Here is a 16,098-nt window from a genome sequence, read left to right as displayed (position 1 = left end):
ATTACAGAGCTCGGCCTCCATTCTGGGCGTCCCAGCTCTGGGGCTTGGACACCACATTCTGAATCCGGGCCCCGTGGCTCATCCCCACCGGTGCTCCCCAGGCTTCGGTCCTGGGTCTCTGTCTCCTCCCCGTGAGCCGAGCCTGCTCAGGCCCTTCCCCGGAGCCAGCCTGGGCGTGCGGTGGTGCGGGACACAGGCGGACGAAGGCTCACAGATACCGTCTGCTGACCGTCTGGTGATGATGTCACTGACCACAATTATGGCTAAACATGAGGATTGGGCGTGAATTTTAATTTTTGTCGCTAATTGGGAAGAGTGTGCATCTCTCCAATTAAGTGATTTCCCTCAGACAGACTTGTCCCCAGGGACGTGCGTTTGTAAGGCGATTATCCGGGACAGAATTACAGATTGCACCTGCAGAACAGAGCAAGGCCGTGACTTTGACTTTGTCGGCATCATGCGTGAATTAAACACGGAGTCCTGTTCTCCAACATGAGCTTTATTTGGGGATTTAGGTCTTGAAAATGGTCGTTAGGGGCTCCGTGTCCTGGCAGGCTCCACGGGCAGCTCCAGGCCTGTCAGGAATGTGGGGTGGTTTCCAGAACCTGGCTGTGCCAGCCGCAGAGCACCCCTCCCCCCACCGAGCTGGAGAATGCGAGTGTGTGTGCACACACGTGTCCCTCACCCTCTTCCTCAGAGGCTGGCACACTACGCACTACAAACGTGTGGGCGTTTTTAGACTTTGTTTCTCCAGGGGAGGGACTTTAAACGCTGAGTTTCCTTCTTGGAGGAATCTGAATTGTGCATCAGCAGAAACTACTCAGATCAAATAAAGCTGTTGTGAGTTCTGCAAGACCTAGAACTGTGGGAGCCACTGGCCGCTGTGCGGCGGGTTGGAAGTACGTTCACGCACGTGCAGCCAAGCAGATCTTCCACGGGCTGTAGAGCCTTTTCTGCACCTGCTGCTGGAAGTTGCTACCTCAAGTGGGCCGTTTGTGTGACTCTTCGTAAGGAACATGAGTCACATGAAAGGGCACATTGCCTTCGGGGACATAATCAAATGGTAAGATCCTATAGCTTTTTCTTTTTTTTAACGTTTACTTATTTTCGAGAGTGTGAGCGGGAGAGGGGCAGAGAGACAGGGAGACACAGAATCCGAAGCAGGCTCCAGGCTCCGAGCTGTCAGCAGAGCCCGACATGGGGCTCGAACTCACCGATCGCGAGATCATGACCTGAGCCGAAGTCAGATGCTTAACCGACTGAGCCCCCCAGGCCCCCCAGTAAGATCCTAGCAACTGAAGAATGTCTGAGGGTGTGGGGCAAGTGTTTTGTACAAAAGCATCAGTGAGAGGTTTGGACATGCTGTAAATCACAGCCAGTTTTCCACGGAGAATCCACGAACTAATTTTACGCTGGCCTCTCGGTGCCCAGACATCATGTGTTGTTTATTCACTGGGTGAGCTGGGCTGGCACGCAGGTTCTTAGTTGAAGATGCAGGCTTTTCCTTCAACCTGCACCTGTTTGAGAGGACGTGGCCGCCTCTGTTCGGCCCTGTTTCTGCTGCAAGAATTAAATGGTGAGGGCAGGTCCGCTGCGGCACCCAGGAGAGGGAGCATCAACGGGAAAGATCCCATTTACTGGCATTTCTGCCCTCACCTCAGTGGGGAGTGGGTGGTTCGAGCTGTGGTCCGAGCCACGGTCCGAGCTGTGGTTTGAGCTGTGGCCACATGCTCTTCCCTCACCACAGAGCTTCCGTTTTCACCCGGAAGGAGACAAAAGTTGCCTCTTGGTTTGTCCATTATGACCACAGAGTTAACAGGCTTAAAATGTTTTAAGCTTTTTGGAAGAAAGGTGTTTTGCAAATCCCCAAATAACTACGAGAAGGTGGCAGTGCTGCGGCATTGAGTTCAGGCCCTGCTCCCCGCTGCTCCCACTGCCTCCTGCCTCCCTCCGGCCACGGCCCCTGCAGCCGCTGTGTGTGGCAGAGGTGTCTCCTGGATCCTGTTTGAACGCACCTTCTTTGAGAAGTTGCCGTCTTCTGAGTTGTCTTTTTCCTGTATTTATCTTTGTCTAATGCAGCCTGAATGACAAGTATGAAGAGTGTCACCCTCAATGACACCTTGGAATCCTGAAACCGTTTTTCATGGAGCCCGTCAGCAGGTGGATGATGGCCGGTAACACACAGGGAGAGCCGGCAGAGGGGGCAGACGACGCGGCGTTTCCCTGGTTTCTGTCTGTGAGTTCTGTGAAAGCCGTGTGCCCAGGCCGAGCTCCAGGACCGGCGCCTGCCGATGGGGAGAGGGGCCGTCTCTCCCAGCTGGGGTGCGGGCACTCTGCCCATTGGATCTGAGATCTTGTAGCCACCGGGTGCCCCCTTTGGTAAAAAATCTACTGCTCCTTCCAGTAGGCATCAGCATGCGTAAGGGCCAGCCCGTAACCCCCAAGTGACAGGTGCCCCCCAAGAAGGACCCTCAACCATGTCTCACCAGGAACTGAGGTGAGCGCTGTTGCTCCGGTCTGAATTCAAACAGGTTCCCCTTGGGAGAAGACTGCTCACCTGGGGCTGCTCAGCAAGGCCCCCTGTCTGCAGACCAGTCCCCTCACATGCGACTTCAAATCGCAGGAAAGACTTGCCCTGAGAGGAAGCATCTCGAGGGAGCACATCGGGGTCTGCGCCGGACAGGAGGGGCTGGTCAGTTGGGGGAGTGGGGGGGGGGGGGCGGGGGGGGGCGCTGGAGGCCATGTGGGCTGAGGGCTCAGCGTGTGTGCCTGGGGGCCGCTGCGGGGCACCTGGAGCGTGGCCCTGGATCCTGGCACTTCCCAGGCTGTACCCACCTGGTCCCAGGAGCCGCCCAGCTCAGCCTCCAAGGTTCAGTTAACACACACAGTCAGGTGAATCGTCCACCTGCTTGCGGGACGTGTGTGTGTGGGGGGGGGGGTGGCCCCCAATGGGGGCCCTGCGCTGGGGCCCAGGTGGAAAATATGTAGCTGGAGAAAATTTCAGATCCAGGCTGAGTCCCAGGCTCAGTCTCCACCCCGTCTGAACAGTGCAGGTGAAGGTGCGTGCCCGGCCGTGAGGCTCTGGAAGCAGGGCTGAGGTCTAGCGAGGGCAGAGAGCGGCCTGAGCCGGGCAGACAGGTGCCCAGCGTTTCCTCAGGGCCTTCGCTCTTAGAAAAGATGGGGGGGGGGCCTCTACTGGTTCCGTCGGGCCTCCCGTGGCCTCTGCACATTCCATTCCACATCGGACGTGGGCAGGGACTTGCGTGGGCAGGAGAGGGCCACCCAGAGTGGTGCAGGAAGCTACCGCCAGGCTGGGGGAGCAGGCCAGGCCGCCAGCAGCCTTTCCTCAAGGATCTGGAAATCTGGGTTTCAGTGTGAGACCTCCTGATTTTAACATAAACATGTTTTTTTTTTTTTTTTTTTTTTAAGAGAAACGGAGACCAAATAAAACATATCTACAGGCCAGATTAGGGTCATTGGCCCAAATTTGCAACTGCCCTTACCTGCCTCCCTCTGTCGTCTTTATGAATTCAGCATTCACTGTGCACCACACACTGTTGGTGGCTCTTGGAATAAGTCTGGGGACAGGTGGCAAGGGGCTCTGCTCCCTCGGGCCTCCCAAACGGTAAAGGGCAACCTCAGCCCCTGTAAGTGCTGTGAGTACAAGGGGAGGGGAGCCTGAGGTGGGGGTGGGTGGCCCTCAGAGAGAGGAGACAGGAAGGGAGGCAATGCCAGGCCGGGCTGGGGCCTGCTGCAGGTGGGTGGGGGCAGGGAGGCTGCCTTAGGGGACCAGGTGCCCCTGGGAGTGGCCCAGTTAGTCCCGCCTTCCAGGCCCTGGGGGCTCCAGAAGGGGGGTGGGGGTGGGGTGCAGTGCAGGGGGGCGAAAGGGGGGACAAGGCTCTGCTAACAAAGGTGGGCGTGCTTGATCGATGGATTGATTGACCCTGTGGCGCAGGCAGATCCCGGGTGCACCCTGGAGCTGGTGGAATCTGCCTGGGGATTGGGGAGACTAGGACCAAGGGTTAAACCCTGTTGGTGGGGCTGTTTACACAGGAGCACGGGGTGGGGGTGGGGGGCAGGCAGCAGGCGGTGGGGCCCCCTGGCCGCTGGCTGAAGCCTCCCTGCCAGAACCAGCCAAGATGCCTGGTGGGGGCAACGACCTCGAGGAGGCCCCTCGCAGGGAGAGCATCCAATGGGACAGGAGGGGAGGCTGTCTCGAAGGGGCCCGCACAAGGGGCGCAGGGCAGTGACCTCGGCCTCGCCTGCGGGGCGGGGGTGAGCACTTAGGCCCCCATTCACAGCCCCCATGGTTCTCTCCCACATGTAATTCAAGTGCAAACTGTGTTTTGGAACAAGACATACCTTTAACTATGAAAAGAGTTAAAAAAAGTCCTCCTAGGTCTTCCGATTACAAAATTCTTGGTAAGTTTGTCCAAGCCGAACTTTTCTTCATCTTTTTATGATATTGGTTTTTTGATATACCTGCTCTGCTGGTGTCTGAGCACACACTGGTATGCTTGCTGGGCTGCTGGGCTCCCCCCCCCCCGCCCGCCGCTGGGCTGAGCCTCCCCAGGGGCCCACAGCACTACCGGAAAGGCCTGTTAGAACAGGTATAACCCCCTCCCTCCACCCCCCCCCCCCCGACTCTGCCCCTCCCCCAAACAGGGAACCTACCAGCTGCTTCCATCAAAGCCATGAAGTCCCAGGGATCCCCCGGCCACCCCAACTCAGAGGGCCAGTCGACTCCAGCCAGGACAGTGTCCCCCCCCCCCCGCGGCATAGAAGCGCCTTCCTTCATCCCGGCAAAGCTGTGATCTCTGCCTTCTTGTGTGCCTGTGGGCGTCTGTGCTCTATATGGGTATGGTCTTGTGGGATCTTTTTAAAAAGAAATATACCTATTTATTAACTATGCATCTTTTTAAAAAGTTTTATTTATTTATTTTGAGAGAGAGAGAGAGAGCGCCAGCAGGGGAGGGGCAGAGGGAGAGAATGAGAGAATGAGAGAAGAGAGAGAGAGAGAGAGGGAATCCCAAGCAGGCTGTCAGCACGGAGCCCAACAGGGGGCTTGATCCCATGACCCTGAGATCATGACCTGAGCTGAAATCAAGAGTCAGGTGCTCCACTGACTGAGCCCCCAGAACGCTCCTGGCCATGCATCTTTCATGTTTGTTAAGGATGTGCTGAGAGACTCTAGCCTACCCCAATCTCGTGTCTCTGGGACTTGCTCAGAGGCACTGTCTGCCCCCGCCTTCGATTGCGCCCAGAGTTAGTGCTCTGACTGAGCATGGCTAACCTATGCCTATGTATTTATAACTCACATCCATAAGCAGTGTTCTAATATATCTACATTATATAGAAAAATGTAGAATTTTACGTGGGATAAGATACAAAGTAAATACACATAAAAACGTCAACATTTTCTTTTATGTGCTGTGGGTTTTCTTGCAAGATCCCTGGAGTTTAAACACATTTGGTGGAAGTGCCAGGAGGCCACAGGGTGGGTCACAGGTCCTGACCTTGATCTCGCTGGTGACACCAAACCTGACTATGCAGAATCTAGACATTTCCAGGGTCTCCTAAGTCCCAGGACAGCACCCCGTAAATGCTGGGATTTGTGCACGTCAGTTTTCCTCCATGGCCTGCACTTGTTTCCCCATTAGACTGTTTTTCTTATTAGCCTGTGTGCTCCTCAAAGGCAAGGCTGTGTGTCGTCCACTTAAGGGGACAGCGAGCTATACAAGCCTCGGCTTCTGAGGTCGGATTGAGGGCAGGACCCCAAGGGTCAGAAACACATATACGGAGCAGCATGTTTTTACAGCAAACCAGTCCCAGACGTGATGTTTCTTTTTGCCCCTAGATTAACTTAATAGACAGTGTGTTATATTAAAAACTACGTACTGGGGCACCAAGATGGTTCAGTCGGTTGAGGTCTGACTCTTGACTTTGGCTCAGGTCATGATCTCACGGTTCAAGCCCCTAGTTGCCCTCTGCGGTGACAGCGTGGAGCCTGCTTGGGATTCTCTCTCTCCCTTTTTCTCTCTGCCCCTCCCCACTCCCTCTCTCTCAAAATAAATAAATAAATAAACTTAAAAAAAAAAAGACTTAAAAAAACCCATCACCCCCCAATTCAAAAACTACGTATTACATGTTTTATGCAGATCTGTAAGAAGAGAACCAAAATGTCTGGACCTCTCATCACACTCAGTACTGGTTACACTAACTGCGGGACACAGAGCAAGATGAAAACGTGAGGCCCCCGTCCACAGTCGTGAACGATTTCAAGACAGTAATCGAAGAGCATGATCCATGCATGAGGCCTCCCAGATTGTGGCCCCTTGAGCATGGACCCCCTGAGCCTAGCCTCTTTGTTCTGCAGAAGAACTTCAACTCTAAGTAGACAGTGAAAAGTTAAACTTCTAAATTGATTTATTAACTCCAGCGACTACATAGTCACACAGCTGTACAGAGTGACATAGACCAGACCCAACAGAGAGGTTAACATAGAAGAGTAAAAAATATTCTAAGAATTCTAAGAAAGACAGAAAGGGAGAAAGAAAACAATGAAAAATATAGGGGACAAACAAAACAATAAAATAGTAAACTTATATCCAAACATATTAGTAACTGAATTAAATACAAATGGCTTAAACATATTAATTAAAAAAGAGAGATTATCTGGGGCTCCTGGGTGGCTCAGTTGGTTGAGCGTTGACTTTGGCTCAGGTCATGATCTCATGGTTCGCGGGTTCGAGCCCCGCGTCCAGCTCTGTGCTGACAGCTCGGCGCCTGGAGCTGCTTCGGATTCTGTGTCTCCCTCTCTCTCTGCCCCTCCCCCACTCACTCTCTCTCTCTCTCTCTCTCTCTCTCTCTCTCTCTCTGTGTCAAAAATAAACAAACATTAAAGAAGAGAGATTATCAGATTGGATTTTGAAAAAAAAAGCCAGGGGGCGCCTGGGTGGCTCCGTCGGTTAAGCGTCCGACTTCGGCTCAGGTCATGATCTCACGGTCCGTGGGTTCGAGCCCCACATCGGGCTCTGTGCTGACAGCTCAGAGACTGAAGCCTGTTTCAGATTCTGTGTCTCCCTCTCTCTGTCACCCTCCCCCGTTCATGCTCTGTCTCTCTCTGTCTCAAAAAGAAATAAATGTTAAAAAAAAAAAATTAAAAAAAAAAAAGAGAAAAAAGCCAGCTGTGCTGTTTACAGGAGCCTCCTGTACCACGCGAACGACCATAAAGAAACGTTGCAGGCACTACATCGATATCAGACAAGGAGACTTCAGAGCAAGGAAGAGGGAGACGACGTAATGATAAATGGTCAATTTACCAATTTACAATCCTAAGTGAGCACCCGCTTAATAGAAGAACTTCAAAATACACGAAATACAAACTGATATATCTGAAAAAAGCAATAAGGAATCAATGACTGTAGTCGCAGACTTCAGTACCCCTTTATCGGTAATTGGCGGCACCCGCGGGTGGAAGACCCACCAGGGCGAGGGCCGAGACCAGCACAGCACCCCCCGCAGCCTCGGTGACAGGAACACACGTGTATTCTTGGCTGGACACGAAATCCACCCAATAAACCCTCCTGGGCTACAAAAAGCTATGATAAAGTTAAAGGAACTGAAATCATACAAAACATGTTTTCTGACCACAATAAAATTGATGTGGAAATTGATAGCAAAAAGATATTCAGAGACCCTCCAACTACTTGAAAATTATGTGACACGCTTAAATAAGCCATAAGGCAAAGAAGATATGCGAGGAACTTAGGATATATTTTGAACTATGTGAAAACCGGAAACCGGCAAACAATAGAGGAAAGGAATGAATTCAAAACAGAATTTTGAGGGGCGCCTGGGTGGCTCAGTTGGTTAAGCATCGGACTGTTGGTTTCACTTCAGGTCATGATCCCAGGGTTGTGGGATCGAGCCCTGAGTTGGGGTCTGCTCTGACAGCATGAAGCCTGCTTGGGATTCTCTCTCTCTCCTCTCTCTCTGCCCCTCCCCCACTCGTGTGTGCACACTGTCTCTCTCAACAAATAAACTTAAAAATTTTTTTGAAAGCCACAAACTATTAAAGCACACTCAAGAAGAAATAAACGGAATAGTCTGCATTTATTAAAGAAACTAGTTTTTTTTTTAGTTAAAAATCTTCCAAAGCATGGACTCCAGTCCAGGTGGCTTCATCGGCAAATACTATTTCCCAGCACAATAGACCTATGTGGATCACGTCCTACGACGGGAGAGGCACAGATTTCTCGGACCAGCCGGAGAGAGAAATTCCATCGTTCTTGCCAGGCGCTGATAGAGTTTTTCCTTTGCAATTTTAAAAGCTTCCACCTTAAAATTTTCTTAGGGTGTGTGGAGGGAGAAGACGTGCTCCCCAGAGACGTTCATGTTTTGATCCCCAATCCTGCAGATACGTTAGTTTACATAACAGAGAATTGAGGCAGATGGAATTCGTGTTGCCAAGCAGCTGGCCTTAAAACAGGGAGGTTATCCTGGCACAGCCGGGTGGGTCCGATGCCATCACCAGGGTCCTCACAGGTGGATGTGGGGGCAGAAAGGGTGGTCCGAGGGGTGGGGCGTGGGAAGGGCTTCGCTGGCTTTGGAGGTGGGGAAGGGCCCAAGCCAAGGGCCACGGGCAGCCTCCAGAAGCCGGAAGATGAACTGAGAGAGGTCCTGTCCTGAGTTTCCCAAGGGGCCCAGAGCTGCTGGCCCCTGAGGTCAGCCCAGTGAGGCCGGATGGGAGGGGCTGCGGGACAGTCGTTGGTCACAACAGCAAAGGGGTGCCGACTCGTGTCTCCCTGGCTCCTGGCCCCTCCAGGCCGGGCCCTGGAGCCCCTCCTTGGCGTCGCTGTGCTGAGAAACCCCCGACCCCCCCCCCCCCCCCGCACACTTGCTGGGTCATCTCGAAGCCCAGGACCCAGAGACACAGGGGTGCAGCGCGGCTCCCCCCAGCTTTCCACCCCACCCAGGAGGAGGGGCGCTGCCCTGGGACCCCGGCAAAACCCGGGGGCTTTCCGGGCCAGCGGATCTGGGACCCACAACCCAAGGCAGTTTTTGTTTGCTGCCAGACGATTAGGAACCAGTCTCGGGCTGGGGCCCGACTCTCCACCCCTCAGCGGCCTGCAGGCTTGCTCTTGGGCGGGAGAGACAGCGTAGCCAGGTCACAGGAGCTTGTCTGCCCCACCCCGCAGTCACAGCCTGGGTGGGTCCCCTGTGGCCGCTCATGCGACTGAGTGCCAGCCACGTCCCAGACGCCCCCCTGCCCTCCCTGTTGTGCACCCCAGACGCAGCGTGCGCGACCGACGGTTCAGAGCCACTCGGCAGATGGGGGGACCAATTATCACTGCATCCCCTCGGGGAGAGCCTATCAGATGTATTCTGGGCTCATAATAAATGCATTGGAAGGAAAAAATTGCACTCTGAACACCATGTTCTGGGGACTCATGTGAGCAGGTTGTAATTAGTTAATTAAATGCCTGGGCAGACAGAATGGCCCCGGGGGAGGGGGGGGTCGGTGGGGAGGCAAGGCAGGCAGCTCCTGAAACCTGAGCAGGGAACCTCCTGGAATCTGGGCAGGGAAGCAGTTAAGGCTTCCCACTGAAGGGGCCACTTTTTTCTGGAAAGGTCACTGGAGGCCTGAGGGGAGTCCCTGGGGGGGCACTTAGTGTCTCAATTCACTGAAATGAAAAGGGAGACAGGTGTGGTAGCCAGACATCCGCAGACACGGCGGCCGTGACAGGTGTGGGCAGGGACAGGGCGGATAAGAACCAGGCTGGGGTCACGTGGCAAGAACGGGATGAGCGGGGAAGGGCCGGGGGGGGGGGGGGGGGGCCAGGAAGCTGACTTTGTGCCCTGAGAGCGAGTACCGGGCTTTGCAGCCCATTCAGGGCCTCGAGGTTGCTGGCACGCTGAGCGGGCTCCCTGCAGGACTGGGCCGGGGGTCGACCCACAGCAGCCCCAGAGAAGGAAGCGGGGTCGGAGGCCCGTGCGCCCCCCACCCGACCTCCACGGTTACCCATCGTGCCCGCACCTCCCTGGCCCGGTTCCACCCAGCAGGTGTCCCCTCTGTGTAAAGTTTACACACCGCGTCTCACTGTCTCACAAAGGAGCTTGAGAATCAGATCCAGTGCGGACGCCTTTCTGTCTTCGGGATCTGTGAAATCCCTGTCAGCTCACGCTGCGCTCCTGCTCAAGCCGTCTACAAGGGCCCAGCGCCCCTCTTCCTGCCGCCCGGACCCCTCTGGTCTCGCTGCTCGCCGGCACCTGCTGGGCGCCCGCCCACGGGGCTCCCATCACTGGCTCCGGAAGACCCGGGGCCCCTCGCGGGCCTGGCAGGCCCGCATGTGCCCCTTCGCGTGGAGCCCTTTCCTGCATTTTCCGCTCGAACAGGGTTTCAGACCAATCTCGTCCCGTCATCTGCAAACAGCCTTCCTCGCTTCTTTCTAGTTTTTATATATCATTGCTTTCTCTTGTCTGTGCGGATGCCTGACTTCTTTAGGCTATTTATTCTGTCTGAACCGGGGCTCGATCTGATTCTGTTTCATTCGCCTGGCGTGGCCCCCGTGTCGACCAGGCACGAGGTTTCCTGGGTGGTTCCTGCTTCTGAGGAAAGGCAGGCAGCCCGTTTCATCATCCCAGTCTGGTGTTTTCATCATGATGTGCTTCTCCCGCCACGCACCTGTCGCCTGGTCCTCTCAGGCCTCTGACGTTTACCGCCGGCACGTGGTGGCCTCAGCGGGAAGTGCGCCACGGTCGGCGAGGCAGCCACTGCCCTGCCTCCTTCTGGAATATTGTTTTCTCAGGACTCAAACACTAGGGGCACTCTGGAACTCATTTTAGGGTTCCAGGCTCTGAGGATCTGTGGTTGGGCATGATTTTGAGGCTGCAGAAAATAGAACAGTCTCCGTAAAAATATACCTGCCACTAATCTTGCCTGGGTATTTTACCTTATTCTTTAATTTTTTTTAATGTTTATTTATTCTTGAGAGAGAGAGAGCACGAGAGGGAGACGAGCAGAAAGAGAGGGAGACACAGAATCTGAAGCAGGCTCCTGGGTCTGAGCCGTCAACACAGGGACCGACACGGGGTTCGAACTCACGAACTGTGAGATCATGACCCGAGCCGAAGTCGGACACTTAACCGACTGAGCCACCCGGGTGGTCCCTTATTTTTCTTTTTGGACAAAATAACACCAGTCCACACACAGGGCCCCTGGCTGCCCGCCCGGCATGCCTTCCTGTCCTCTCCTCCCTAACCACACGAGGACTCCCCTTTGGGACGTGCCCATCCTCACTGCTACCCACGTGGCACGGGTGGGACTGACCTGCCTCAGTGGAAGCAGTCCACTGACCGCAGACCTCGGCTCGGGAATGTTTCCTGATTATGGTGAACGTGGCTGCATGAGAAGCCTGCCATGGAATAAGACCCTACCTCCTCACGCTGGGTCAAGAGCCCCCGTCACCCACGTGCAGGAAATGATAAATGGGCACCGTGGTCTGGGAGATATGGCCAGCCCAGCCCCCTTGTGGGATATTCTGCCTGCCTGTGACCCCTGGGGGCAGTCCCCTCTCCGAGCCAGGACACCTGCTCTTTCTTCGGTCTGGTGCAGGTGATGCCGTCTCAGCCTGGGAGGCCCGATGTAGCTCACGGCCTCCTTGCTGGAGTGACGGTGTTATGCGCGAGCCTGGAGTCGGCCCGTGAGTCATTTTGGGATATTTCATTTTGCTGAAGGATCTCTTATTTATTTATTTATTAAAATTTTTTTAAAATGTTTATTTATTTTTGAGAGAGAGACAGAGCATGAATGGGGGAGGGGCAGAGAGAGAGGGAGACATAGAATCCGAAGCAGCTCCAGGCTCTGAGCTGTCGGCACAGAGCCCGATGTGGGGCTCGAACCCACGAACCGTGAGATCATGACCTGAGCTGAAGTCGGATGCTTAACTGACTGAGCCCCCCAGGCACCCCATTCTACCTTTTTAATTTATCTGCGTCTGCTACTTTCTGACCCTTCCTCATGAGATTTTGAGACGCCAATGGGGAATTGCCAGGGAAGGGTGGAGGAATCTTACACTGTGCTGGTATTTAATCACCACCAGTTCTAACTATACCCGCATCCTGGGGCTTGGCCTGCTCAACGTCAGGTAGCTTGACCAGGAGGCTAAGTCTTTCCAGAGCAGCAGGGGTGGCTTCAACCGCCACCCTGCAATTGCACATCCCTCCCACCAGAGGGCACCGCACCCACAGCTGTGTTTGTGCCCCTGGGGAACAGAAAGGGCGCACGGGTCCATGTGCAAATGCCAAGGGCCAGTTTGAAGCTTCCACGGCTCAGTCCTTGGGCAAACCAGGAACATGAGACATCTGGGATCTTCCCATTTCCTTCCTGGAAAATGGGAGCATCTCAACCAGGGTGCCATTTTGGTTTGGGTTGCGTGTACTTGGGCAGTTTGTCCGTGGGATGGAGAGCTGCCCAACTAGGTTATTTTCTCTCAAGACATGTGGAGCCTGTGATTGGCCTCTGTATGTAATTTATACACAATAAAGTGATTATTTCAATAACTATAAATGAACAGTAATGACTACCTAGTTTCTGACTTCTGAGAATGTTTTTTCCAAGTGAAGAAGACTGATGTGGACGACGTCTAGCTTTTAGCCCAGTGAATTGTCTCACCTGTAGCAGATGATCAACAGCTATGAAAATAGAAATTATGTCCTTGAGCCCGTTGTATGTGGTTTCAATTTCTGGATGGAGATCTGGCATTTAGTAAAAGGTTTAATTCCAGAGGAATGATTGCGACACCATAGTAATGCTTTTTGCCATTAATATTGTCTTGACTTTGTATGTTAATGAGAGGTTCGAGTTGTGTGACTGGATCATGGGGACACCCAAGTATACTGATTTTTTTCCTCCAAGAAGCCAGTACATACTTTCTCAGATGCCTCTCATTTTACTCAGTGCATGTGCATTCTTAAAAATTCGAATTACTTGGAGCACCTGGGTGGCTCAGTCGGTTGGGCATCTGGCTCTTGATTTCAGCTCAGCTGAAACCAGGATTTCAGCTCTCAGTTCACAGGACGGACCCCGCATCGGGATCTGTGATGACAGCTGGGAGCCTGCTTGGGATTCTCTCCGCCCACCAGCCTCCCCCGCTTTCAAAGTAAATAAATAAATAAATAAATAAATACTTTAAAAGAAAAGTCTAATTGCTTAAAATATGGAGGGAAGCGTACTCTTTGAAGCGACGTTTGATCGATGGGAGGAATTCCGACTCAGGTCGCACCCGCATCACGCTCACCTTCCCTGCACAAGACCACTTGCAGTGACCGTCATTCAGCTGCAGCTGTGGCCGTCGTACAAGGGAAATATGTGATGGTTTGGCTTTCCCTTTGGGCTGGTGTTTTCCACCAGGAGGAGTGACCATTTTGTTCTTTGAGGATGATATCAAGCAGGATTAAAATGGCCTCTGTATTTGGCTGCTGTGGAGCCAGCAGGAGAAGACACATGTGCACGGAATCACATGTTTTATGGTACCAGTTAGCAAGAGGCAATGAGCTATATCACATTGTGCAGTTATGAATTTGGGACCTTATTGGAGACACAGTGTAAAGAAATTTTAACTTGCACATAAAAATGAATTTTATAGAAAACATTTGCACATATATGCAAAAGCCCACACCCTTAGGGTGCGGTAAGGGACCCAATAAACTTGGTCGTGTCCCACAGACCCTCACCTACTAGTGGGTTTCCCGCAGCTAAATAGCTGAACGGGGTGCGGGGGGCAGTCCCCTGGCACGTTTACTATCACTTAGGACTCTCTCTGTATGGCTCTTCCTTTGTTCAGCGGCACTAAGACATCGTGGCAGATGTGAGCCCTCGAGAGACCAGCTGTGCCGACAGACAGAGGCTCACTCCCTAGGGCAGCGGACTTCCCGGGGGGCAGTCGGTGTCGGGTCCCCTCGGGGTGTGGCAGGCTCCTGTTTCCCTTGAGCGAACACCCTTCTCTGGCCGCTGGCCTGGCAGGGCTCTGGGGCTGCAGAGTCTTTCCTGCCCATCCAGGAGGGGACGCCTGGCGTTGGGACACCACTCTGGGGGCAAGCTGCATCTCTCTCTCTCTCTCTCTCATCTCCCATAGGACCTTCTCCCTGAGAAACAGTTCTGTCTACTTAGGGCCCCGCTGTCACTATGCTGACCATTCTTTTCTTCACCAAGTAGGCAGAGAGCTGAACCACTTCCCCTGGGGTAACTCAGTGCAGAGGGGAACCAGAGCGCCCAGACTGGCTTTGCAAGGTCACATACGATGCAGGCGAGCGTCGCATTTTCTGTAGAGGACGAAAGCCTGTTTGAAACACCTCCTCCCTTTCTCTGTCTCTTCGGCCCTCCTGAGCCTCACCTTTGCTGGGACGTGAAGTCGCACCCATTGCTGTGGCCCTAGCACACCCCCCGCCCCAATGGTTCCTGGGGGCTGGAAGGGTCTGGGAGGACATGAGCGGAGAGAGGTCGCATTGGTCAGGCCTGACACTGAAGGTGGTGCCTTAGGGGTAGGTCCCCAGAGGTCCCAACGAGTCAGACAGGTGCAGGTATTAAGGGGGGGGGGGGGTCACCTAGCCACGTGGACAGAGCCTCCTGTAAACCACGGCAACCACAGCTGTGACGTGATCACCAGATGGCGGTTCACGACCTGTCAGGTTCAGACAAAAACCCGGGTTTGAGTCCACATCATCCCACTTACTCGCCGAGTGGACTGGAGCAAACCACTCTGCTTACTTCTAAAGCCTCAGTTTTTGTCTTCCATCAATACGGACAGCAGACCTCCACAGTCACAATGTCCTTCTGAGGCTTTAGTAGAGCTCAGTTAAGATAGTGACCGTGTGAGAGGCCATCGTAACCGGGGCTCACTTGTTCCCCCGGTGTTCTGCGGGGGCACAGACACCAATCGTCTTTGCACTAGCGTGTGCGATCTCTCCCCTGGCCCAGCACTTCTCAAGCTTGGGTGCGGATCTTACTAAATAGAGACGGCTGCAGTGTGTCTGGAGTGAGGCCCGACTTTCTGCATTTACCCCCAGTTCCCGGGGGGTGCCCGTGGTGGACACGGTAGGACCCACGGGTCGTTCTCAGGTGTGTGTTCGCAGATGGCTTGCATACTATCTGTAGGTAGTGACACACGTGGAAATGAATGAGTGAATAGCCAGGAAGCTGTATCGCCAGAAGAGAGCAACATTAACACCAAGAAACGGCCCAAACACGATGGCGTGGGAACGGTGCACGATTTGGTACTAACGTAGATTTAGGAATTTGTGGCCACAGAAGATGGCAGGTGTTTATGATGCCTCAGGGATGTTCAGAGAGCCCCATGGTAACTTTTAAGGCCTGTGCAAAGAGCTACTCACTCTGTCGTCCCTCACACCTTCCCGGCTCCACCGTCCAAGACCGGGTACAGACTTGGGTGGAATAATTGCTCTGAGCAGTCAACGCGGTGCAACGCGTCTCTGCCCAGCCGCTGGGCCTACACGACGCCGTCTGCTCCCTCCTGCGCAGCTGCAGGGATCACCCCCTCGCCCCTGTGTGTGCGCAGCACGTAGTATGGGCCCAACAAGTATAATCTGGGTGAAAACAACGGATAAACTCAGAGGGAAATAAAGCAGGAGGTGAGTGGTCCGTGTGGAATCCGATCTGGCCGGGCGCCGTGAGCCCGTACAGGAAAGAGGACGGGGCTCAGGCAGGCTTGGGGGCCGCGTAGCTGCCCGCCAGTCCTACTTAACAAGCACGGATGCCACATAGGTTTGCCTCACGCGATTTGTAGCACTTTCTTCTCCTTTTCTGGCCAAATAACACGAACCAACGAACAGTCCTTCTGTTCATTCTTCTGGCCGGACGAACAACACGGCTCCCGTCCCTTCCAGGTGGCTTTGCCCGCTTTCCTTCTGAGGCGTCACAGGCTGAGGGAGGGTCCGGCCGGGCCGACAAGGCCATCCTGATTTGCGGTGTCCCCCGCTGGACCCCAGGCTTGTCAAAAGCAGCCCCAGTCCCTCCGGAGGTCAGTGGTGGTGGCTGGTGTGGCCCCGACACCGTGTGGTGACGTAATTTGAAGGCCG

General features: G+C 54.0%; 1 long non-coding RNA gene across 1 annotated transcript; it reads left to right on the top strand.

Annotated features, from left to right (window-relative positions):
* Nucleotides 1-38: 38 nt before the first annotated feature.
* Nucleotides 39-6,867, top strand: LOC113598569 (uncharacterized). The gene is made up of 3 exons (XR_003419169.2): nucleotides 39-1,063; nucleotides 2,080-2,692; nucleotides 6,159-6,867. It is a non-coding gene; the product is annotated as an uncharacterized LOC113598569 (long non-coding RNA).
* The last annotated feature ends 9,231 nt before the right edge of the window (nucleotides 6,868-16,098 follow it).

The sequence above is a fragment of the Acinonyx jubatus genome, chromosome B2, assembly GCF_027475565.1.
Source record: "Acinonyx jubatus isolate Ajub_Pintada_27869175 chromosome B2, VMU_Ajub_asm_v1.0, whole genome shotgun sequence".
In the NCBI taxonomy this organism is placed as follows: Eukaryota; Metazoa; Chordata; class Mammalia; order Carnivora; family Felidae; genus Acinonyx; species Acinonyx jubatus.
The sequence above is the reverse complement of the archived record's forward strand: the minus strand, read 5'-3'. Positions and strand labels throughout refer to the sequence as shown.